Source organism: Strix uralensis, chromosome 8 (genome assembly GCF_047716275.1).
Source record: "Strix uralensis isolate ZFMK-TIS-50842 chromosome 8, bStrUra1, whole genome shotgun sequence".
Lineage (NCBI taxonomy): Eukaryota > Metazoa > Chordata > Aves > Strigiformes > Strigidae > Strix > Strix uralensis.
Window position 1 is genome coordinate 18130523 of NC_133979.1, and position 26334 is coordinate 18156856.

The 26334-nt window shown below is 43.9% G+C and overlaps 1 protein-coding gene across 1 annotated transcript in view; it reads left to right on the forward strand.

The window, feature by feature from the left end:
• The first annotated feature begins 203 nt into the window (after positions 1-203).
• The window catches only part of LRRC8D (leucine rich repeat containing 8 VRAC subunit D), a 54800-nt gene continuing 28669 nt past the window's right edge, over positions 204-26334 (forward strand). The window contains exons 1-2 of the mRNA XM_074876457.1: positions 204-456; positions 12962-13098. The gene's annotated coding sequence lies outside the window, so the exon portion shown is untranslated. The remainder of the gene's footprint in view (positions 457-12961; positions 13099-26334) is intronic.

Consider the following 26334-nt stretch of genomic DNA (forward strand, 5'->3'; position numbering starts at 1 on the left):
TTCACGGGCACGGCTGCCCCCCGCACCGCGGGGCCGGGCCGGGGCGCGGCGGCCCGCAGGCACCTGAGCGCGGCGGCTGCGCGGGGGGCGAGCGGGCGGGGCGGCGCCGGCCCGGCCCGGCCCTCACATGCGCGGCGCCGCGGGAGCCATTGGCCGCCGCCGGGCCGCGGGCGGTGCTCTGGGCTGCGGAGCCGGCCGCCGGTGCTGTCCGTGCGCCGAGCCATGCGGGTGCGCGCCGCATGCGGAGAGCGCGCTGCAGGGCGCTGCTAGGAGCCGAGCCCGCCCGGCCCGGCCTCCCCCTCTCCGCCCGCCGCCGCCCGCATGGCAGCGCCGCGGGAGTAACGGCCCCGGAGAAGGACCGTGTCCCCGCGGCACGCACGGCCCGGCCCGGCCCGGCCCGGCGCGGCCGGGCGGCTCTCGGGCCCCCCCTCCCCAGCCCGCGGGGCCGTCGCTGAGGTGAGGCGAGCGCGGGGCCGGCGGGGGGCGGTCGGGCAGGCGGCGGAGGGTCCGCGGGGGAGGGGGCGGCACCGGCACCCCCCGGCTCTCCCGCCCTGCTGCCTTCTCTGTTTTTTCTTTATTCCGCCTCCAAACCGGCCTGGATCGGTTTGCTTGTGTGGCTGCCGGTGCGCCGCGGGGGCACCGCCGGCCCTCGGCGCGGCCGCTGGCGGGACCCCGAGGAGCGGCGGTGGCTCGCCGCGGTGTTTTCGCCCGGCGGTGCCCATCCACGCGGGACGTGCCGGCGTGTGCGGGGGGGCGAGCGGCGGCGGCGGGGCCAGCCCCGGCGGCGGGCCGGGGAGTACAGCGTGCCACGGGGAAATGCGGCTGAGGGAAGCGAGCCCCCTCCCGAGACCGGCGGCGTTCGGCCCGCGTGGGGACCGCCGGCTGCGTGTCTTTTGTATGGGGGCAACTGTTCCTTGGCGTTGCACCACACGCAGATTAAAGGGGCCGAAACCGGTCCATAAAACACATCTTCAGGACAAAAATATAGCCCTTGTCAGAGAGTCATCTGTGTCTCTTCGAGGCACGTCTCCTCCCTTCCCCCTGCTCCCCGGTATGTGGCAACACCGACTCCTGCTCCTTGAGGATCCCTGAGCCTGGCACAGCAGCTCCTCTGTCTTGCAACCTCCATTTCCCCCCCGCCCCGTCCCCGTTACAAGTGCTGCCACTGCTGTTGAACAAACAAATTCAGGCACAGAAAGCTTGTGGCTTGCCCAGCATCCTTTAGGGAAGCTGGTCTGCAGTCGGTGGGGGGATGCAGGCTGTGCATTTACAGCACGCCAGCAGCCCGTGGCAGTTTCTCCTCTGGACGCTCCCAGTGTGTAAGAGCCATGAGGTAGGTTACTCAGACTTGAAAATGGAGGACGGCAGTGGTAACCAGCCTGTTGTTTGGTGGAGTAAGTCTCAGCAGTACTTCCTGTAATGGTGGTGCTGAAAGTGATGTTTCACTTGGCTTAGCTGCTGGTGCAGAGCGAAACATCTCCAGTACCAGCTTTGGGGTACCTGCTACTCATTAGCGTTGTCAGTTACAGCTTTTTTTTTTTTTTTCTCTTTAAATAGTGTAGAGAAGTATTTTGGGTTTTTTTCAGCATTTTGTCTGTTAGCCATGATAGGAAAGGATCATCTTTTCTGCCTCTAAAACTGAAGGTGGGGAATGGCTATGCCCCCTTGTTTGAAAGACAGGGCTTTAGGATGTGAGAAATTTGCAGGAACAGCACTGAGATTTTGATCCCACAGCTCTGAGCTATCAAAAAAGCACTCTCATCCCAGATGAGGTAGCCAAGTCCTTTTCTCTGTGGTTAGTTGGTTTGGGTTTTTTTTCCTTACCCCCTTGCTGGTGGCAGAGGAAACCTCCTTTCTTCAAACTTAGGGGTAAGGATTGGTTATTATAGAAGGTTGGTGTTATGTTATTTGCTCTTGATTGTCATCTTAAATTAATTCATCAATCCTTGCTCACGGGCCAGGATCCTATTCATTCTTTGTGATTTACAAATCCCCTATAAACCTTTTATTGTTAGTTGAAACTGATTTATGAGTTCCTGACCTAGGAATATGCTACTGTGGCTATATTTTCTGTACTGAACACCATTTTCTCCTATGTTTCTGAGCAAGCATTGCCTTTATAGTAAACTCATTTGGTGCTCAGCCTGTGTCTTGCTTAGTGTGAAAAACAGTTGTCTGTTATGTCTGCTCTATTTGTTTTCTTGCACATAATAAGCAAGGAATATTTAAATAATGTTACTTGGAATTGAGATTACTTTGATAAAGATCCAAAGTTTACAAAGGCTACATAAGGTAACATGGGGAAGGGAGCAGCATTAAGCAGTAATTTATTTTGTAAGACCCAGATATGCGCAATATATATCTGTACCAGTTCTGACATCCTTGGGGGGACGGTAATCTGTCCACTGTGCTCAGACCTGGAGGAGGAATTCTAAAGCAGCAGCACCAGCAATGGAGAAAGTCTGTGTGCTGCCCTCATGGGAAGGTAATTATTAATAGGAACAAACCTGTATAATAATAACAATGCAAAGAGAGTGAAAGCACTTAGGTGCTTGCTGTGGAAAGATTAACTTGTGTACGTTGCATTAACACGTAGCCGCACACATGAAATATAGTCCTTGTATTCCAGTTCTTTCTTAGCCCTGTGTTCCCATTGTCTCAGACAAGCCTCTTTCTCTTCTGTGACAGTAGGTAGGTGGTGGTATGGAGATACCCCAACTGTACATCCTGTGTATGGGCAGCTTTCTTAACTGTGTGCTGAGAGACTAAAAAAAAAAAAAAACCTAATGTTGTTGGCAATATACTTGCAATAGGTCCCACCAGTGACAGGAGGATAAGAAAATAAATGCCAGTGGAGAAAAGGGTACACACATCCCTGTGGTCAAAAGCACTCGAGACCATGTGTGTTGTGTCTTAGTGCAGTTTTATAAGAAGTGACTGTACTGAAATTTCCCACCTTGAAGTTAGTTTCTTCAATTTCTCCAGGTCTTCCTGTTCCTTATGTGTATTGAGGTCCCGTTCAAAGTCTGCTGAAGCCAGTGGGAGAAAGTGGATTTTGCATCAGGGTTCTGTGCCAGTGGCTGAGCTTCTTTTCCCCCCTCATGTTCTCTGATGGCACCGCTGCTGTGTCAGTTCCTCCTTTTTGTGTGTACTGGTGGTCTGGCTTCCAATGTCTTGCAGGCAGAGTGCTGACTCAGCACCTCAGCCCACAGTTTCCCTTTGCTGTCTCCTGCACCACTAAGAGCCAGAGGGGAGTTTTGATACAGGTACATGGGCACTGTGATCACTGAGGATGAATTAGTGTCCTGAGGCTTAAAGCATTTAATCAGTGTGGGGCTGATGATGGCTGTTTTACTAACAAGTAGCTTGAGTCACAAACGATGCCATGGGGGAACCCAGTAAGCTAGTTTCTCAACTGGGTGCAAACAAAAGGGAGTTTCAGAGTTAGTGTTTTACCAAATAATGAACACTGAAGGTTTTTAATTTCTTGTCAAAAAAGCAATCTGTATCTTCTAATTAATTCATAAAATTGGTGTAGATCCCTAAATATTCGTAAAACACAATTAGCAGTATTTACATTATACTCAAATATTACTATATAAAGTGTAAAGAACAAAAACATGTTATTTCATTTTCCGCTGTTTAAATTTCTCCATTTCCTGCTAGCACTGAAACTAGACTATACAGTTCTCCTTTTTTTTTTCCCCCTTTCTTTCTGTTTTATTTTGTTTATTTGTTGTCTCTTGTTGGTGGGAAGGTTATATCCTAGGAAAAAAGCACTATTGATTTATTAAGAAAAATGGAAATAATTTTCTTCAGAAACCTTACATTTAGATAAAGATTTGTCAGTGCTTTTGTGTCACTGACATTTTAAACATTTTTTTTATAACAAGCAGTGAAAAGTCTGTGGAGTTCACCATGCAAAAACTTGTGCACATGACTAATTGTCCACAGGTGTATAGTCTGATGAGCACGCACGCATGAGTGAGGTTCTCTGGGATCATGGTAAGGGTGCTTGATCTTGACACTGTTTATTCTTGGCTGTGATGTTGAGCTGCTGTGGGCCTATGCTTGTATTTGCCAGACAAGGGCTGAAATACAGAGAAGGATGTTTGTGAAATACAGTTTTCTAGCAGCTACCAGCATTGTATTTGTAAAAGTGATTATAATTACTGTTTCAAAGCTATTCTGTACCTCTTATCTTGAGAACACTTTGAGCCGTGTTTTTTCAAAGCTTGACTTGCTTTCATTGAGGATGGGTCTGGCTCGAGATCTTTTGGTCTAAGCAAATTGAGTGCAATTTTCTTTTAACCATGTAACAAAGAATAGGTACTGTTTGCTTGCCAAAAATTTTTCCCCTCAGAGATTCCAAACAAATTTAGGAAAGAGCAAAGCCAGTATTTCTAGTGTTTAACTTTTTGAGAATCATCTTGGGTTTTGGCATGTTAAAAAGGAAAGTGCGTCACAAGTCAAGTTGGCACTTTCTAATACCATCGGTAATACTCATTTCCGCATCATTAATTTTAACTGACACTGCTTCAGTCTTTCTCTCACCACAAATTTCTTTAATTAAAAGAATTGGAGCTCTTTCCACTTATTTCTATATTGTTTTCATCTATATTCTTCCATTCTTGCAAGAGCAGGTTCCTGTCCCCCTTCAGGAAATGGATAGGAAGAAAAGCTCAAAGACCTTCATGTTGCAGCTGCTAGAGTGTTCAGGGAGATATCCTTGGAAGGAGGAAGCTTGTTTTCTTGGAATCAGGCCAGCAAAATGCCACTTTTGCCCAGTGCTAGGCGTCAAACAGTAGTATGGGAAGAGAGTATGGCTGCACCAAGGACCTGTTTGTTGGCACTGTTTCAAAAGAAATACCTTCCCTTTTCTTCTTCTTCCTCTTCAAGTATAAATCAGGATACAAAAACATGTTGTTCAGGTAGTCTCAAAACTGTTTCTAGCTATAATTTTCCTTCTTTCCACTTGAGCTCGTTCCCCAGAAGTGATTTGTTCTGAGACTAAAATAGTTGTGATATTCAAGACTTCTGAAACAATCATACAGCCACCCTTAGGGGAAGAGGAAAGTTATTCGTTGCTCAGATTTTTTTTTTTCAGAGACCCTTTTCTTGGTGACTCTGATGAAGAAGCAGAAAAAATGACCAGGCTGAAAGCATGTGGCAGTCAGCAGTGGGTGAGGATAGCAATTACCTTTATTCACCATGGTCCTGCATTTTGTATTGTGTGATCAACAGGAAAAAGAAATGGTCCAGTTCTTGTGACCTGCGTTGCTCCTTGTTAGTGTTAAAAAAAGAACCTTCTCTGTATATGGTCTTTTTGTTAAAAGTTAGGCGTCTCGGGTGTTCTGTCTTACGAAGGTCTCATTTGAAGACCAGGAAAATGCAATGGAAGATTTCTCAGACTCGAGGCGCGGGCATAACAGATAATTAAATGCTGTTGCTACCTTTTCCTTTCAAACATCTCTTCAGACTGTTTGCTGTACGTTCAAATTTTATAAAAATTGCACAGTTCCCAAACAGGAGTTTTAAAGTCTTTAAAGTTTTAAAGACTAGAGATTCACTTGCTTAGGATTTTTTGGTCTGAGTTGCATCTCCTGATATACATGATCCGTGTATGTCAAGACCATGGTTGGGGCTGCCTAAATACAAGTGTCTGTTGCTGTTTTAGGTATTTTATCTGTGACACTCACATGGGGCTGCTAAATACGATGAGACCTACAGCAGTGTTCTAGAGCATCTGCTGGAGACCAGCGATGCTCTAGGTGGACCTCTTCCTTAGATTTATTATGTAAAAATACACGTGGAAATGAAAAACACCAAAAATGAAGGCTCTTTATAGGCCTTGCAATGAAGAAGCGAGGCAGGCTCCTACCTGCCCCCATGCAACTGAATGGCTACAAAGCCACAGCCAAGGTGCTGTGTTAGGGTTTTTTTTCTCCCTTGGACTTCATTCTTTACAAGTCAGCACTGAGATAAGTTTCTCTATAAAAGGTGTTCCTGATTGCCGTTGGGTTCTACAGAAGTCAGGGCTGCCGCACCTCTAGTCCTCTAGTGTTTTCAAGTCTGGCCAATGCCACAGATACCAACATGCCTGCTAAAAGCAGCCTTGTTTTTTTGGGTGGACTTTGTTTGAAGCACATTATTCTCACTGCAGTGATTTTCCAATTTGGGATTATAGCTCTAAGGAGAAAACAAGCCCATGGGATGTGTATATATAAGGCCAAATGCCGGGCGCTGCACTTTGTCCACAACAACCCCCAGCAGCGCTACAGGCTTGGGGAGGAGTGGCTGGAGAGCTGCCAGTCAGAGAGGGACCTGGGGGTGTTGACTGACAGCCGGCTGAACATGAGCCAGTAGTGTGCCCAGGTGGCCAAGAAGGCCAATGGCGTCCTGGCTTGCATCAGAAATGGCGTGGCCAGCAGGGACAGGGAAGTGATCTTACCCCTGTACTCGGCACTGGTGAGGCCACACCTCGATTACTGTGTTCAGTTTTGGGCCCCTCACTACAAAAAGGACATTGAATTACTCGAGCGTGTCCAGAGAAGGGCAACGAAGCTGGTGCAGGGTCTGGAGCACAGGTCTTACGAGGATCGGCTGAGGGAACTGGGGTTTAGTCTGGAGAAGAGGAGGCTGAGGGGAGACCTCATTGCCCTCTACAGCTACCTGAAAGGAGGTTGCAGAGAGCTGGGGATGAGTCTCTTTAACCAAGTAACAAGCGATAGGACAAGAGGTAATGGCCTCAAGTTGCACCAGGGAAGGTTTAGACTGGATATTAGGAAGTATTTCTTTACAGAACGGGTTGTTAGGTGTTGGAATGGGCTGCCCAGGGAGGTGGTGGAGTCCCCGTCCCTGGAGGTGTTCAAGAGTCGGGTTGACATAGCGCTGAGGGATATGGTGTAGTTGGGATCTGTCAGTGCTAGGTTAATGGTTGGACTAGATGATCTTCAAGGTCCTTTCCAACCTAGATGATTCTGTGATTCTGTATATGAGTATGACATCTGAATATCTATCTGTTCTTCAGCCATGGCAGGATAGGAAGGAAAGGAAACTTACACACTTTCAGCTGGTGTGAGAACTTGTATAAAGAACACCCATGCCTGGAATAACCCTAGTGCAAGCTTGCTGAAGCTGTGTGTGCTAGAGATGGAGGCAGTTCTATAATCTTGCAGTACCATAAGGTCAAAAGAGAAGCTGGTAACCTCAGGGAGATCTTTCATATACCTTGATGTGTGCGCATACAAAGTTGACTGTCATATTTTGCTGACAAAAAGTATAGTTTGTCTGTCTCAAATACACTGATTAAAAACCCAGGCTTATACAACACTGATTTGCTAATCATTGAAAATAACCTTTCAGTTCAAAAGCTTCCTCTGTGAATATTAATATTTTATACAGAAGTATTATGTAATAGACATTTTGTTGCCTTTGCGGTCCTGCACAGAGGAACACATTGTTAAGCTGATGTCATTTGGATTGTTCAGTATAAATTTGTCCACTAAACCAATGCAAATGTCAGTGAGTGATTAAAAAATCCTGCATATTTGTACATAGTGTTTTGTGTACAGATCATGGAAGGGGGAATTATTTTGGTCTGACAATCTTTGCATTAAAACTTGAGTGAGAAGTGTGAAAGGTAGTGCACTAGCTTGCTTTGTTTTCAAGGACCACTACGGTTACGAACACTTTCCACATGCATTAGCAATTGCCTTCATCAAAGATGCATCTGGAGGAACCAGACTTCACGCTTAATCTGACTGGTGTTTAAAAATACAAACTGAGAAGTCTACATACAGGGTTCCTCTCAATGGCTGCCATCCAGAAACTTTCATGTACTTGCTTTCTGTCTAATTAAATTAAGAAATAAAGCTTAAACTACCTAGCTTAGAAGAGGAACTGACAAAAGGGAAATGAAACTTTTCATGCGCTTGAGTTTTTAAAGTAACGTTTGCTGTTTTATAACCCATACTTAAATTTTTTCAGTGTCTTACCTCCTTGGCATTGTTAGCAGACAGAAAGGCAAGACTGGCTTGATAGTTTTGCTCCTCTCCTTTCCTGTCCATCTGACAACAAATCTGTTGGCTCTTGAAACAAGGAAGCAGAGGAATGCAGATACACAAATGCTCGTTGGTGCTGCAGAAATTGTGAGTTTGGTCAGTGCTAGTGTCCCAGTGGGAAGTGGATAGGATAGATAAAGAAGATAAAGGGAGAAGAGTTGTTCTTGGAAAAAAAGAGTGGACTGAGACAGAAGTGTGCTACTAATCAGGAAAATGAAAAATGCAGTGGTTTGGACAAGACTCTATTTCCAGTGGTTAAAATTTGTGGTTACGCTTTGTTTATTTTTAGTGTAATTTGATTTAGGATGTACCTAAATTGAAAGGTGAATTCAAGAGTGTCCTTATTAGCATCAATCAGTTTAACTGAAACAGATTTTAAACAAAAAACTGATGGGGCCAGAGTTATAGCAGAACAAGAGTAGTAAAGCCAGAAAATAAAAATGAGCAGCATGCAAAAATACAAAAGAAAATACTAAGTGTGGCAAAGGAAAGGAGATAACAAAATTGTTGAGGTAAGTGTGAGTAAATATAAAAGAAAATCTTAAAGCATAAAGTTGTACTGTTCTGCGCTTCAAAAGTGTATGAATTCTGTTTGTTTGACTGAGGGAGTCTCATCTCCAGAAGCAGGGCTTTCATCTTTCATGCTCGCAGCTGAACCGCCAAGTTCTCCCAGTTCGCAATCAGCTTGAAAGCATGTTGCAAAGTAATAGACCCCTGTGTGGACATACGTATTTTTTACAGCAAATTTAATGGGCACCTATAAACTTACAGGCTGAATTGGTACAAGCCTGGTTTTGGCTGAATAGTTTTGCATCTGCCTCATTTGTGTTGTAAAATCACAGTCGGTCCACGTGCACAGCAGCCCAGAACAGCCTGGTCACAACCAGTGTGCAGCTGGTCAGTGCAAGGAGCACCTAGTGCTCCTCCTCTGCAGTTTCTTTTGTGAATAAAGAGAGGATGGTGGCTCTCTGCACTCTGATAGGTGCTGATTTCTGTCACCTCATCCATGTTAAGGCTTCTTCAGTGTCTGATTATTTACCTGCTTGCTGTCTGAACTTGTGAGAGCTTAGATCTGGCTTGCTATCTGCTGAAGAATATAATAGCAGAGCTACCATTAGCAGTCCCCTCTCTTATTGCCTGTAGATCAGACAGTGGGTTACCTATAGCACTGGGAAATTTTGCCAGCTTGCCTGGCAAGGTTTGATTTGTTAATGTCTTGGTTATATTCCTGCCTTCTGCAACAGAAGAGAGGAAGCAGGGAGAAGTTTGCACATAGCCCCTGGCTCATGGAGGGGGGAAGAGGAGGTGGCACAAAGAGAAGGAAAGAATTAGAGGGAGCTCCTGAAATAAAGCTGCAGCGAGGCCCTAATATGGACAATTGACTTGTCAGGGAGCGGCAGTGGGATCCTGTAGGCTCCCATGGAGTAGGAGCAATGCCTAAGGTGCTTTCCAAAGGGACTGTGGTTTCAAGACCAGCTGGAGCAAATTTGAGCTCATGCTACTGCTGAAAGGGGAAGTCCTGCCTTCCTGCCCACCCACCTCTGCCTTGGTGGGGCAGGATGCTTCTCCCAGGCACACACCAGGGAAGAGAGTGGGCGTGTTAAGCAGCAGGGTGGCCACAAATCATCTTAAGCTGATTGCAAAACCTCACTCAGAGATAGCAACAAAATCTGGTATTTATCTGGTTAGGTTACATGCTGCTATTGATGATACTTCTGCAGTAGGATTCTGTGCGGGTTTGGGGTTTTTCTACTCTCCTGATGGCATGGCATTTTTCCTGTGTGGTGGTTTGTTGTTTTTCTTATGCAGTAGCAAAGGAGGAAGATGGCGTTTTAACCAAAGTGATTGTCAAATGTCTGCTGTTGGCTGGGTACTTGGAGATACGTGTAGAACTGAAAATCATTCAGCTGTGCTGAAATTAAACCTCTAATGACTAGAACTGCTTCACCTATTTTATTAGTTGATTTTTTTTTCAAGATCTTTACTTCTTCCCCCAAATACTGTGATTTCCCTCCTTCTCCTTTCTTTATAGAATTCTAATAATTTGCTCTGTAAGTGCATCATCTGATTTTTTTTCCACTCTGTTAGCAATGATTGTTTCCCTGTTAAATGTAACCCCCGTTAAGCACAACAGAAGTGGTGTTTTCCTTAGTGGAAAAAATGTTTGATCAAGTGACTGTACAAATGAAGGCAGCCACATGTAGGCTACAGTATATAGGACGTGGCATTTGGAGGTTGAACATGTTATGCCTGAAGTGCCAAGTGCCTGACTGTGATTCAGATAAATGTGATGCCAACACCCCAGTGTAAATGGGGTGTAAATCTTTCCTTATGCTGAAGGGGCCTGAAAGAAAAGAGAAGGATTAAAGGGAATGAGTGCCAGAGGGGACTAGGTTATAAGAGAAGTGGTACACGAGCTCCTTATTTAATTTCCTTCATACCCACTGTCCCACATACCGACTATAGCAGTGGGTGTGTATTCTTGTATCAGAGCAGATGTCTCTATAAGTAAGATGTTGCTTGATTTTAATAAATTGAAGTTGTCACTTCAAAAATGGGAAGGGGAGCTGAAGGAAGAAGCATAGAGAATTCCTCAGATGGGATTTGGAACAAAATCTAGGAGGATTTCTGTGGGGAAGATTCCTTCACTGGTCTTGGCTCTGCCCAAGCATCTGCTTACACACTGATAGGATTTGTAGGAGAATTTCTGCTTTAGGTTGGGTGTTTTTTGTTGCTGTTTCTGTTTTAAACCAAAATCTTATGAGTGTGTGTTTGTCATTTGTTTTCTTCCACCTCTCCTCCAGGTATAATCCAACTCGTGCTTGGTCTGTTCTAGGAAGGGGGTGGTGGTGGTGATGGACTTCAGCAGTCTTTCAGGCTGTGATACAGTTCTTGAGGACAAGCTGTCCTGTTCTTCTATGCCTTACCAAGTGTGGTGGTGGTTCTCTTCAGCCTCTCCTGACACCTTTCCTTAAACACTGACGCGTTTTCAAAAAACGCAGCCCTCCTACTTTGGAGGTGGGAACTGCCTTTGCCTTCTGTCTTCAAAAATTGTCTGTTGCCTTTGGGGTGGCTGCCGAGGAGGGGTTGGAGGGCAGAGCTCTGCTTAAGCCTTCTTGTGTAGGTCTCTGACCTCGTGGAAAAAAGATTACAGAAACAGCCAAGGTGAACGGCCCTGTGGCTATGAGAACATTTTCTGTTAGAGTGCCAGTATGATCCAAAGGTCTGTTCTGAAACCTGCTTGCAATAGACCTTTGTAAAGTATCTACTCAGAATTCCCCCCCCAACCCTGCCGTGTATTTAAAAAACAACAGTCTCCGAAAACTCTAGTTCCGATGATGTATGCTGCGAAAGGGGATTTAATTCTTCCGAGACTACTTGACCACCCTGACCCCTTTGAAGGAGAAGATTCTTCAAGATGTGTATTTTATTTGCATTATTTGGTGGTGTCTTCCACACCTCCTTATCCTGGGTCTCTACTGCTGAGAAGAAATCTGGAACAGCAGGTTCCTGCTGACCTTTAAAATGCTCTCAGTGGAAAGCATGACACAGGGCTTTTTCCTGTGGGCTTCTGAGTGCCAGCGGGTGCCAACCCTGAAAAGGCCTTGGAAAATAAATTAAGAGTGAAGTGTGTGTTGGTTGAGGTGTGGTTTTTTTTTTCTGCAGTGGCTTGGGAGCAGCTCAGGTGGGTGAGTGCACTGTGCTTGGCACTGGGCACAGACCCTAACGACACAGCATCTCTCTGCTGCAGCTGCCGCTGGCGTGGAAGCAATGGGCTGGTGGCTGAAGCAGGGGATGCAGCCAGTTGCCTCTGCCTTTGAGACCTGGCTGTGGGGCGTTCCCCGTACTGGGGGCTGCTGCCAGCCAGGCTGGGGATTGCCAGTCTTGCAGCGAGCGCCCTGCTGTGCTGGTGTTTGCACCCTGGCAGCAGCGTGCAAGAGTCAGCAGTGCTAGGAAGGGTTTGGGCACGCAGCAGCGCTGCTTGGGGTGCAACCAGGGCAGGAAAGGCGCAAGAAGGACAGCGAGGCAGTGGCGGCCAACGTGCTGCACATGGAGAGTCCTGTAGAGTCGTGCGTGTTGCTAGGGGACTCATTTCAGTTGTGAAGCAGCATCGGTCTACGTAGTGGCTTTCTCAGTGTTTGTTGATTGGAGGCAATTACTGTAAAATACTTGATTTATAATGAGGCATACTTAATAAGCAGCAAAGTAAAATAAATACTCATGAATTACCTGCTGGAGTCTGGCTGTTTGCTTTGCTGAGTTGTTGCTTTCCATCTATGGGCTCTGCTGTGCCCTGGAGCCTTTGAGCGGCTGGTGGTGAAGGCAGCTGTGCTGGGGTCTTGACTGGTGAAGTGTTGGGCTGAAGGAGGAGAGGGGAGAACCCTGTTTCTGCTCTATTTTGTTCGTCGGGGGGATAGAGGTGTTTTCCAGAGGTTTTCCAGGCAACTCATTGACTCAAGACAGCCTGCTTACCTGGCACACTGCTGTAATGCAGCAGTTCAAGTGTGATCAAAGCGGTTGTGTGGAGCATGTGCAGTGTGCTGCTACCATGTATTGGGGGCTGGTCTGGCTTTTATGGTGCTGTAGGGAAGCAGTGGCGTAGAAATAGCAGTGCTCTTGGTTAAGTTTGGATGAGCCAATGTGTTTAAGAAAATATGTGGGAAATGGCAAACTGCTAGTTTGAGGATCTCCACTCTTCAAGAAAAGGACAACTCGTTTAGAGTATTTCTGAAATTATTAAAGTAAGGGTGTGCTCAGCCTTCCCAGAGATCAGGCACTGATGGCAAAAGGATCACTAACGTTCTGCTTCCATGTGCAGAGTGGTGTTTCTCTGTCACCCCACTAGTGTCAACACTTTATTTGGCCCCTTTGATTCACAGCAGTTTGTTTTTATACAGGAAGAGTCTGTGGTGCTTGTCAAAATGAGAAAGTGACCGTCAGCACCTGGCTTGGTATTCCCATCACCAGAGCCTCCTGGAGCCAGCACTCAGCCCAGCTGAAGCCGGAGGAGGAAGGAGAAGCACAGCCTGATCAGGTACTGAGCTAGGAATGGGAAAAATTGTCTGATGCTGAGTTCAAGTGAAATTGTGGCTGATCATTAGTTATAGAAATAGAGTTCTCTTCCTTAAAAAGTCTTGCTAATATATGTGATAGGATGGTGTCCCAGTAACAGCAACCACATCATCTGTGGGCCTAGCATGGGTGCTTGAGTTCTGTAACAGATCTGAGGTAAACATAAACAAATGCAACTTTGTGTTTTCTGGGGTATTTGATTTACACATCTAATGTGCAGTATGGCTCAGTATGTGTTTGCCAATACCTGTATCCATGCGCTGTGTGAGTTGGAAAGAGTGGACTAGGAATACTCTTAAGAAATGTTTGAGTGTTGAAGAGCAATTTGATGTCTTGAGGAAAGAGTTTTTCATCGGTTTTATTCTCTGTTCTAATAGGGAGATAAAAGTGCCAGCTTTTGAGGAGCACAATGTAATGCAGCCACCAGAGCACAGAAGGGTAGCAGACTGATGGGTTTTAAGACAAAACCAACTGTCGGCTTGCTAACTGTTTTTATTTGCTGGGTTTCCCATAACTGTTCCTGGAAACTGGTATTTATTCTTACATTCACATCTTTCAGATTGTCATACTTAAGAAGTCTTAAGTTCATCTTCTAGGAAGACAGTCAGAGAAGTTTGAGATTTTGGTTTATTATATTCGATTTATTTTTTGCTTCTTACATAACTGTACTTACCAATTTATGTGGAACTCCTGCTCTGAGGACCATGTTCTGAAAAGACTTTGCATATTTTTATGCACCTTTAGAGATTCCTTAAGAACAGGGCTACTACTTACGTGTGCTTGTACAATGCTTGGGATGGCAGTAGCCTGCAGTTCACTTCTAGAGGGAAGCATTCTTTGAAGAGGCACAGTGTTTTTCACCTCAAGTGATGCTTTCTCTCTAGAAATACCAGCATCTGTCCCTTAGACTGTCTGAATTTATTAGTCACATATTTATGTTATTTTTTTATTTGACCCAGGTGGAAACAGTGGGGTTTTGTTTAGATGATCTGTTAAGAAAATTATTCCTAATATTCTAGGGGTAATTTTCAGCTCTGATTATATCTTTCCTTGTGTGGTTAAAAAAGGGAAGTCCTTTTCTGGCATGCATTGGGAATCCTTCACTTTTTTAGCTTGAGAAATAAAAATCAGCATTTATTTGATTCAACAACCAGCTTCCTGCTTCCCAAGGAAGAGATAGCGGCTCATTTGCCTGCAAACATCCCTCCTGTGGAGAGTCTTTGTTGGGGAGTTAGAGGAAAGCTAGCAGCTACTAGTAAAATAGCTGCATAGCAGGATGAAGAGGGATTATTGAAGCATTACTAGGAAATTCATGGCTATGTGCAAGACCTTATGTGCTCCACAGACAAGCTGACCTAAATTCTGCAGCCGGGCCTTACTGGTTGCTGCGCTGATGTGATGTGGCAGGCTGGATAACCTGTAGCAGTTCTGTTTTTTTAAAAAAAAGGAGACAGAGAAGATCTTTATTTGAGTAGGAACACAGATAGGGCAGTCTTGATAACTGTACTGAATCTATCTTAAACTTTTTTGTTGTTTTCTAACCCACCCTTCTCTATTCTTAATATTGAGTACTTTTGAGGTAGTCAGGATGAGTCTGTGTTATAAAGATGCTCATTAGGAAGAGTGGAGAGGTTGTTTACTCCTGGATGGGGTACATGGATGGTTTTACTCATAAGAGGCTTTTACAGATGGTTTGGAGTTTTGAGATAGGTTTTAGCAAAGAAATAGTGATATGTATCTTATCAGTAGTGAAACAGTTAACCCAACTGACACTTAGTCATGTCCTTGGGGGGTAGTAGGATTAGTATCTACTTGACATAAATGGAATGACTTGCACCTATGTTTTCAGGCAGTCTGTTTGTTTCTCAAGATTATACATTATACGCTAAGCAGGGCACAAAAATCAAAATAGAAAACAATGCTGTGTCTCAAAGTAAAGTTGGTTGGTTTGACCAGTGTGCAGAATTTTACTGCTGTTACTTCTTGTAGCAGGATTGTGACTTTGCAGTTTAGTTTTTGCTGGCACAAAGCTGGTGTGATGGCAGTTGCTAGTTCCTCCCTTTTTCTGTGGACGTAAGCTAGACTGATGCAATGCTCTCCTTTGCCTTCACCATTCCTGTGTGCATGCTTTCATTACCCAGTCTTGCCACTTCCTCCTGAGGTGCCCCTATGGCTATGAGAGGAATTTTTCTGATGGTGCTGCTTAAAACAGGTCCTATGAAAGGAATAATTTATGCAGGTAGAAAAAATTCACAGCCACTAGAAGGGTTTTTGCTTGCATAGTTGGGAAGCAAGAAAAAAGAAGTATCTTGGCTGAAACAACTAAATCAGAAGAACGTTGAAGTGTGGTTAGGGGCTTTCCTGTGCAAGTGTTCTGGTCTGGTTACTGTGATGGAGTGCATATGTATATATATAATATATTTGTCTCTGGAAACCTCTTTCGTGGGAGCATAAGCTTTAAAGTCTTTTGAATTTTTTTAGAGGAATTTCTGCAGCTGCAGAATCCTGAAGCGCCAGGGGAAATAGTGATATCCTAAAACATAGCTGGTTTGTTTTAGATCACGTTTCATTGATGTGCTTTTGATTTGTTTTAAGAACAACTTGTCTGTATAGGCTATTTGTTTACTATACACACATAATAAGCGGCAATGGAGACTTTCTTCTTGAAGTAGGAATGAAGGGACCCAAGGAAGTATGGATTTGCTTAGTTACTTTCATTTCTTGTGTCCTGCTTTACTGGCGTTTTGGCATGTAGCTCCTCTGTGCGGTGTGGGACTGTTCGTTCTCCAGAGGTAAGCAAATCTGACGTATTTACTTGCAGTGCATCAGCTCCCTCTGTGAGTTAATTACAAAAATGTATTGATACCAAGCTTAATGTTAGGAGGTAACCTGTCAGCTTGCTCTGATCTGTTTGTGGAGTGCCAGCTGTAGCTTGTGCCGATGGTCCTTTGTATTTCATGTGTTTGAGCTGTATGAGCTTCTGGCAGAGGCGGAGGGTGAGACTAGGAGTAGCTCTCTTGGGAAAATAAAACCAATTTTTGACAAAATCAAGATCAGGTTTTTGACAATGGCTATCAAAGGGCAGACAAAAGGTGGATGTCCTGAAGAGCTGTGTGTTTCAGTGTCCCCTCCCGGTGGGGTAGGGAGTGCTGGTTCCAGATGTGATGCAAATGGCAGACTTTCCTGGACGCTTGCCTGCAGTTCAACTTCTAATGTAATGCTGAGGAATGCTCCTGCCATGTTGTAGGGGCTCCCTGCGGGTCTGCCTGCTCCCATACCGAGTAATACCGATGTTGGTATCGGCCGCGGTTGGCATGGTGTTGTCAGCGAGGGAGGAGGGCAGGGCAGGGCTGCCCTGCGCCGGTGGCGGCCGGTTCCAGCCAGCTCCCCAGCTGACACCACGGATGTGCTGCATGCCCAAGGGGAACCAGGAGAGTCCGCAGGGACGGTGACCAGCGGAGGAAGCGCGACGTGCCGGCCCTGTTGCCTCCCTGCCATGACCAGGTACAGTGAAGGGATTGGAGAGCAAGGGCAGTTTCCCTCATGGTGTGCATGTGTGTTTCGATACCAGAAGCAGTAATTAAAAGGTTGTTAATTGACAAATAAAATAAATGGGTTTAAATTTCTCCCCAACTGATAAACTGGTTTGTGCATGCAACAATGTTATTGCCAAGGCTGCCTCAAGGCAGAAGTAAATTTTTCCTTTGGTGTAGATATAGATGTCACTTTGACCGCTTCTTTGGAATGAAAAGGACTTCTGCATACCTCGCTCCGATGTTACAGTTTTCATGTCAGGTTATCTTTTCTTTCTTCCTGTCCTCCCAGCAGAATTTTCAATGTTAACGTTAGATACAGAAGCTGAAAAATAGCCCTAATTCAATGGTTTTTCACTGGTTTTGCTCCCATATTTCTTTGCCAAGGCAGGAGATGTGCCCATTACTGATAGCAAAAGCCAGTCCCCACAGCCACACATCTGTGAGCTGAGCTGCTTCTAGCCAGCTTGTCCTGCAAGCCTGAACCTGGCCTGGCCGCAAGTGGTGGTGCCGACGGCAGCACGGAGGGGAAGGAGATTGCGCTCATGTGTGTTTGCAGGCAAACTTGCTATAGCAGAGAAAAATCTGAACGGGGTCAAAACACAGCAGTGCTCTCTTTAAACCTTCATCAGAGTAATGTCATGTTGCATGTTTTCATGTGTATGGACCTGTTTCCTACTGGATGTGTACCAAATTCAGTAGGCTGCAGTAATCTTAGCTGTGTGTTTTGACACAACATGATATTATTTTGAAATATTTACGTGCTCTCAGTTCTCAACTGGAATCTCTGAAGGTGCATTTCCGATAGATGGGAAGCGATTCTCAACACGTGGTTGCTCCCTCAAGCTTTGTCCCTTCTCTTTGGTAGGTGATGCGCTCTTGAAAAAGGGAGCACCATCACAGTGTTCTTGTTCTCTTAGAGGCTGGCTGCAAACACTAGAGCTCCAAATCTGCATAGTGAGGTTCAGCATCAAAGGGTAAGGTATGTCAATCCTTTTCCATACCTGACTTAGTTTCACAGGGAGGTAAAACAGTTTCAACAGCTGAGAAACCACAGAAGGGATTGGGCTGGGATGGGGAAAAGTTGGCCTTTCCAAGACCTGGTTTTCCTTGTGGAGATGCACCTAACATGTTGTCTAGTAATGCTGTATTTGCACCTCTTGATGAAAAGGACATAGCATAAGAAGTTGGTGACATTATTGCCTGCTGCCTCAAACAGTAAAGATGGGGGGAGAGAGAGATTTGCAAGGGAAAAAATGAACAAACAGCTCTTTGTTGCCCAATTATTTTAGTGCAGCTGTGGTTTAGCTGTAATATTGTGTTACTCTGTCCACAGCTTTTTATGGGTCTCTTTTAGAAAAATTTTACATTTAAATAAATAATACATTTCTCTAGTTTATTATTTCAAGTGCTAGAGTTTGCTTGCAATTATAACATTCCACTGCCTCCGGTGATTGGATATATAAAATCCTGGCTTTTGTTGCTGAGCAGTAAACTCCCAAACTTTCCACTTCTCTGACTTTGCATTTCATGAAGTAGCTCTTGCTCGGTATATTATTGGAAGCTGTGGAAGAGTTTTCTATGCGTAATTAGAATTGATTTGGTCAATAAGGCATCAGTCTTCTTCCCATTCCCTTAGCTCTTATGTTCTGCAGGAGCTGGGCAAAAAAATGTGATTTTTCTGCTCATAAACTGAATCTGCTACCTTTTGAAGTAAAATGTTTTTCCAGACAGGCTGCAAAACAATTTTTATGGGCAGTTCAAGTAATTACGTAAGGAACTTAATGATTGTTAACATTACTGGTGTTTGAAATGTTAGGGGGGAAAAAAAATTCCATGAAAAGAAATTTTGTGAAAAGAAAATTCCAGATAGCCCCTGCTCCTCACCCCCCCACCATGTGTTGTTTTGAAGTCCTGCTGTAGTTAAGGAGAACACTGCCTAGGGTTTTTTTTCAGTCTTTTCTACAGAAGCAGCATGGTGATTTGGGGCTTTAGAGGCAAAGCTCAGCCCCCACCCTAAAAACCCCCAGATTGTTGCTTGCACCAGAGCTACAGACGGGGGTCTGGCGGTAGTTTGCAACTGGATCTGGCAGTCCCGCGTGCCTTGCCTTTTTGGCAGGTCGTGCCGCATGGTGGCTTGCTGCCTCCCATGACACTGGGCTGGGATGTCGGTAGTGCTGCCGGAGGTTGGGAGCAGCAGGCATTGCTGTGGCGTGGGGGAGATGGGGAGGGCTGTGGAAATGGGGCTGTTGCATGGAATTTTCTGTGCATGCAAGAAGCAACGGGCTGTGATAGAGCTAGACAGTCCCATGTCAAGTTACCTTTCAGTTGATGAGTAATGGCTGTTTTTTCCTAAGTCTGTGTACTCCCTAGTGTCTGGGCAGCAGCTGATTGGTGGTAACATGCAGTCAGGATTCACAGCAGTGCCAGTATTTCCTTTTCAGTTGAGGGAATGGAATGGAGAGCTGCGGGGAAGCTCTGCAGGGTATGGATAAATGTTTGGGAAACGGCAGCGGTGGGTGGTGATGGAGCAGAGAGGTATCAGAAGGGACAGCAGCGTGGAGCAAAAAGCATGAGTAATGTTACGGGAATGTATTGGTCCCCTCCTCCTCTGGATTATAGTGTCCCGGTATGTGTATTTAGACTGAGACAATCTGGGATAACTGGCTGTCAGCTTAGTAAAATAATCAGGTTGCCAAGAACTCCATCATCTTGTTTAGCATAATTTCAGATTTATGGCATATTTGTCCATCTTTAATGCTGCTAATTTAAGATATGCAAATGTAATTTTAGCACTCTGTCTGTAGTTTCTCTCCCTACAGTTCATGTAAATTTTTTTTTGTTTTGGTTTTGCACCCCTGCTCTGTCTCAACCAGGGTTCAGTCTGAATGCAACAACTGAGAAACATTTTTTCTTTCACTAAAAGGTTGTAGGGGATGGGAAAATGAGAATTGGAGCTCTCATCCATAAGCATTTACCAAAGCTTATTTCAACAGCCACTTGTCTTTGTTGTAATAGCCGGAGGTATGCCAACCTAAAAAGCCCCAAATCTGCCTTGCTTTGACATTTGCATAGATCCTTGTATGCAGTATCCTAATGAGGGGCAGGGTTACTTCTGTTTTCCTTGTATGTTGGATAGCACTTACGTACATCGTTGGTAGAACTTGGGTGTTTTTTTGCAGTGTCATTGAGTTTCTTTTACTTGCGTGGGTTGCTCACATAGCTGTGTTAGTGGGAAGACAAACACTTGAAATAGAAAAATATGATGAGGCAAGGGCTATCAAGTATGCATGTATTCTGTACCTTGCATGCTGAGGCTCTGACCTACTTGAGGCCTCTAGGTACTTCTGCAATGTAGGTGTTTAGCAATGATAAACTGCAGTGTCTGGCAGAGGGATTCAGTGTGCAAGAACAACACCTGAAAAAAAAAAACCTATAATCCTTTCCCTGAAATGAGCCAGTTTCAAGGTTTCTGTTGTTTAGAGAGGGGTTCGACAGGGTGCTTCCATTCAGTGTATGGCATGATATGCAGTGGCCAGTGCTTGTTTTGATACTGGTCAGCAAAATAATATTGATAGAGCTGTCTTATTTGACCTATTTTTTTTCTTGCATGTGTGCTGCAGTAATTCTTTGAGTGTGTATATATATTTATTTATTTTTTTTCAGAAATAGTCAATATACCAGGAAAAGCCCTGGTCAGTGAAAACAACAAAGAAGAGTGGAAGACCAGAAAGCCTCCAGATAGTCCATAAACAACAACAACAAAATGAACTATACTGTGGTCAAGGTCTTGCTTGCAGCCAAGGGCACTTGCTAAGGGGAAGATGTGTTATGAGAACTCGTCAGCTATCTTTGATTTTTGAATGAGGACAAATGTAATTGTGTTCTCCAAATAAATGCTTGAAGTAGCCATGTTACTTAGTGTTCCTTATGGTATTAAATGGCTGAGTTTCACAACTTGTCACAAAAGGCCTTGGAGCTTATTCTTGGCTTTCCGGACAGTCTGATCACAGATGATGGAACTAGGCAGGCTAAAGGGTCATGGCATTTTAGCAAGAGATTCTCTTAAAAATAACTCAATGACCTTTTAGAGTTGGAGGTATCCCCAAGATAAGCTGTTCCTGATTGATCTGAGGCCAGGGATATGAGTGTTCCTTGCTTATTAAATGCACCAAACATGGATAGATGTGTACAGGGTTAAAAGGCTGTGTGGATCAGCACTGATTGAAAATGTTTTCTGAAGTTTGAATGGGTTAAACAGTGTTACTGATGTTTCTTGACACCTTTTTTGAAATATCATCTACGATATTAGAAGAGTATTTAGGGGATGGACTTGTTTTCATTCTGTACAACTGGAGGGCACATAAAGAATGTGCATCTTGTTTTCAGAGCAGTCATAGACCAGTCCTCAGGAGCTGACTCACTGCTATTTTGTAAGCAGGGTTTGCCTGCCTTTCATGCGGTTCTGCATTTTTCCGTTCCCTAGTCCATGGTAATTTAGATCATAAGTGTGCTGGTGTCAGAAAGCCTGCTTACTACAGTAGTATCTTATCCCCATGTGCGTGGTGTGTACTCAGTCTGATTTGATATTAGCAAACATAACTTTTGATTATTTCATTTTTTCCCAGTTGGGTCTTTATCAAACCATGGTACAAAAGCACTTTCCCTGCAGCTGTCTAACATGGTCATTAATAAGCGATTATTAATCATTTTGAGGAGTATTGTATTTAGCCTGTTATTGTTATACTGTCTCACTTCTATGGGCTTGTTTTCAATTTTTTCCTGCACAATATTTGAGACTTCCCTGTGTTTCAGATTGACTTGTTCCACTTGCATTTTAACTCAGCTTTGCTATTGGGATGCCATGCTAGGGTGGGACTGGGAAAAATAGGCCGCTGGAAAGAATCAGAGAAGGCCATGTGAGGCTCCATACAACTTGAGCATTCAAGTTAAAATTTCTAGTACGTAGCACACCTTGAATTATGACACTGGATTCCACTACTGACTTTCAAAATCACTTAAGCTTATTCTCACACCTTAGTAATACCTGACCTGTCATGAATAAAGTGTTATTTTCCTGTGATTAATAGTAACTTTTTTATTACTTCTTTTTACTTGGGTCAGTTGGTTGGGGTTTTTTTTCAGGTTTTTTTATAATGGCAGCTTAGGAGGTAAGGTGCCAGAAGTCTTCAGCATTGTCGTCATTTTTATTTTTTAACTAAAAGCTTTTCTGAAAATATCTGTGTACCGATATGTAAATCAAACTCTTTCAAGAGGTCTGCTACCTGTAATTTTTTTATAGCTTTGCTAGGTTAAAGGTGGAAGGTCTGATTGTTTTAATTGATGTTTTGGCAAAATTTGTGTGGCTGGAAAGCTGACAAGAGTCATGTGAATTTCATGTTACTTCTGCATGATTAAAATCAATGGCATCAGTGTGGGCTGCCACTAGAAATATTCCCAGTAAAACCATATGAGACTAGGGGAGAGAGAACCCAGCAGACTTTTTTCCTGTTCCTCCTATTCCACTGTAGCCCAAGGCTGAACATAGTAAAAGGGAAAAATGGAAACCATTGTCATGGAAAAAGGGTGGAGGGATACCACTCTTCCTGATAGTAGCCAGGAGGCTGTGAAGAGGGGAGAAACAATAGGAAGCTTTTCGTTTCCTGGGTGGAGTTTCACATTTGACACTGATAAGTGGGAGCCTGATAGGAAGGCATCGGGCTGGTAGAAAGGCAGCACCTTCCCTGGGAGCTGCTGGACTTCAGTCTGGGTGTTCCTGCAGGAAACTCCACCCTCTTGTTCTCTCTCTGGTACGTTTTCCAAGCCTTGATGTCGTCTTGTTACTGCTGGCAAAAAGTTGCATGTGTGGGAGATATGCAAATGTGTTGTAATGTTCTGATATAATTTTAGCGCAGGAAAAGAGCAAGCTCTGTACATAGGTATCGCCAACTGAGCTCCAGTCTTGCAGCTTAGTTTATTTAGTAGAGCTGTTAACTCTGAAAAGAGGTTTACATGGTCGTGGGGTATGGGATCAAGTTCTTAATTTGTAAGTTTAAAAAGCAACTCCTATCAAGACATACTTCCATAAAACTAAATTCCTTTACAGACAGTAGGAACTGTCTGTGAGTGTAAAAGAATTGGATCGTTCAATGGCATGATTATTGAGCATTTCTGATGTGAATTCTCTCATTGCTTGCAGTGCATACTGTCACCAGAAGAATACTGGCTTTGCTATGAAAAACTGACGTGGACTTTATCTTCTCTTGTTTCTCTCAATGTAAAAATTCTAAATACTGTTTTGCATTATGGGTTTTTTTGTGATTTTTGTTCTTTCCAGGTTCAATGAGAACATGATCTTTTTGTGGGAGAGAGGAATGAACTTACTAAAATCCTTTCTCATATGCAGGGTTAAGTATTGCACTCAGGAGGGTAATGTTCCAGTGGAATTGCAGTCTTCTCATAACAATTTAGACTTTGGTAAAGAAAGTGGATGAGTCATTGCAGGGGTTTGATGGTTGAAAAGACTGATTAATAATTAATTTTATAACAAGAAGCCTTTTCCTCTGTGTTCCAGCTTTCAGCCATTCAAAAGATCATCAGATTCCCACGTGTAGTTTAGCATTTAAGTACTATGGACATGTTTGTTTTGATGTCTTTCCCTGAAGTGCAAATGTTGCTTTTTCTTTGCTTTCACTTACATGTTATTTATAGAGATATAAATGTCAAATTTGGTTCGAGTGTTTTGATGAGGTTACAGCACTTTGAACGAGCCAAATGTTCCCATTATTTTGCTCTGTGTTAGGGTTAATTATATTTGCTTCATAACTTTTTTTGAGTTGCACTGGTATGCTAGGTGCTTCATGGGTAAAGGTATTCCAGTTTTTCAGTGTTTGTATGCTCTTGCATACAGGTTCATTTGCTTTTCCTCAGTAGGCATTTGTCAGTCAAGGCCTTATATTTCTACAGGTTTGTGTTTGAGCTGAGTGTCTAACAGGAAACCCTAGGTCCATGGTACCTTTTTGCCTTTATATGCTGGGATAGTGGTAAAAGTGGAGAACGCTGTGGACTACAGTGTGACCCTAAAGGGATGACTCAAAACTGGCCCTTCGAATTCAGTTAAACTACCATAAGTAATCTCTATTTGAGGAGTTTTTCAACTGCAGTAGGCCAAAGACAGGGGGTCAATCATGAAAGGCATGGAAGCTTTAGCAACCTTTTGGAATCCTTTAAGATGTAAACTGATACCCTTTGAGTCCTCCTGTCTGGAGCAGATCTTTGATACAAGGTAGGTCTTGTGGCTCTGATCCTAGAAGAGGTAATAAACTGGGTTTTGTCTTTTTATTAATTAAAACCATGTGCAGTCCTAGGCATTTTTGGTCCTGAATCTTGAATGTTTAATGCATGGTGAATGTAAGCCAGGGCATTTGTTTGCTAACAGTGTACAAAAAGCCACTCTGACCTTTCTTTCATTTTTATTTATTTATAAGCATGAAAGGTGAATGAAAACGTGTAATAATTTTAACTTGAGCTGTCGTTATCATTAGTAATTTAAACCTGAAGTGCTTCACATTTTCAGTTCAATGGTCCCCTTGGTCATTAAATTATGACTTCTCCAAAAAGGAGATGGCTGTCAGATATTTGTCACTGAGATGTAGCTACAACCTTCTGGTGTTGGTGTTTGTGACACTGCATTTTGTCAGATACATAGGGTGCAGCAGCTGAACCTTGCACTTTTCAAGGCCTGAATCTGTGAAGAGTTGTCTAAATTTTCTGGCTTGCAGATAGCGATACACTTTGGCCTACTTTAACCGTGAACTTTAATTTACCTTAGTCAGAAGTTAAGATTTAGTTGCACTGCTGTATAAATTCTTTATAACAGTTATCGTGTGGTGCAGAGTTACTATGAGTAAGGTTTTCAGACTGGAAAAAAAGAGTGTGCAGGACTGCTTTGCAAGGATAGCATTGGAGTTAGAATCCAGTTAGTTTTGTAAAAACAGGTTGTTTGACTTTTGTAATAAAACAACCATTTGCCTTGGCAGAAGATATGGAAGGGGAAGGCTTTTTTTTCTTTAATTTGTGTTAAAAGGATTGAAAGTGGGAAATGTGGGGATGATGAAGAAACTTTAGCTGCAGGGAAAGATAGGCAATTTTACTTATAAAACTAGACCTTGAATGCTTGTTTTACTCCAGTGAAACCTCCTTGGGTAAATGTCATGAACAGGTCAGAGTTGGGTGTTCACCTGCTGGATTGTAGAGAGAGGAGGACAGGAAAGCAATTTGCTCTTAAGGGGTGCTGGGAAGAAATTGATGATTTCATGGCTTCCAGTAGATAACAACTTGCTCTGGTGGCAGTATGGGCAGTGGAATTTGACAAGAAGTGGGAGGGGAGAAGGATATGTGTGACTAGCATCATGGAAGGAAGAAGCAGGGTCTGGAATTCATAGTCTGACATTTTTGAATGTGTGAAGTAAGCCAAAGGAAGCTAGTGGGTGTTGGGACATGACTGATTTGCTCCAGTTTGTAGAGTAGGTGTGGACAGAAGGACAGCAAGAAATCACTGGGCTCTCTTTTAACCTAAGAGGCAAAAAACTGTGCAACTGCACTGGTCAGAATGAAATGTCCCAAGGCACCCTGGTGTGCTCTAGGTCCTGGTGTTTGAGCCTGGCAGTGCAGCTGTATCCAGGGCACAACTCCAGAGCTGCTTCACTCTGGATTCCTGCTGTTGGAAACCACCTAATGCAGAGAAGGCCTAAACAGAAGTAGTTGGGGTTACATTTGCCTTTCCTGTGGGATCACTGCAGAACCCCTGGATGGATGAGATAGGGGTCAGAGATGACCTGTGTTTCCTCCAGACCTTAGTTTTTCCTACTCATAGACTAGCCTGCAGAGAGAGTTTTGTGGGTTGAGCAATGGTGCTGTAAGGGGATTCTGTGGCAGAATGGGTGAATCTGTCTGTTGAAACTTACCCCAGCGAGCAGGGCTCACCAGGGCAGCTTGCCTTGTATGCTTCGCTTCATCCAGAGCCTGTAAAGCAAGAGTTAACATACACAAAATAGTGGCTAGGCAATGGTTTTGCATTAAACTTTGGTAACTTTTGTAACAGTGTATCTCCTGCTAATTATGTCACTGCTGAATAGGTGAGAAGTGAGATTTTTTTTCTTCTTTTTTTTTTTTTTTTAAGCTGAACTGGAAATAGTCCCTATAGGTTTTCAGGCTTGGCCACAAGAACGTTACTTGTCATGCAGTGTCACATCAACTGAGATATCCTCAGACAGTAAGCCTGCTTGGATTTTCTGACACTTGCCTTTCTCCTAGTCTTGTCACAATTTCTCCATCATTCAGCCTGACTTCTCTTTTATGTTTGGGTTATGGGGGTAGCAAAGCCTGTGAAACATGACTATCCATGAAAAGTAATACTTTAATATTCTTTCAGCTTTTCTAATAGGATCATTTTTCACATGTACATTTGCATTAATAGCAGTTGGCTTCTCGTTAATAAATACAGTGCCCTGTGAAAATAATGGGTTATTAGGTTTGGATGGGTTCCTATGGTGCTCTTAGTGATGCAGCTTTCACTAGCTAGCTGTGCCTTTGCTTGTGTGCACAGCAGAGTTGTTTACATGTTCAGAATATGCTAGAGGCAAGGAGAAAGGAACAGCTTTAAT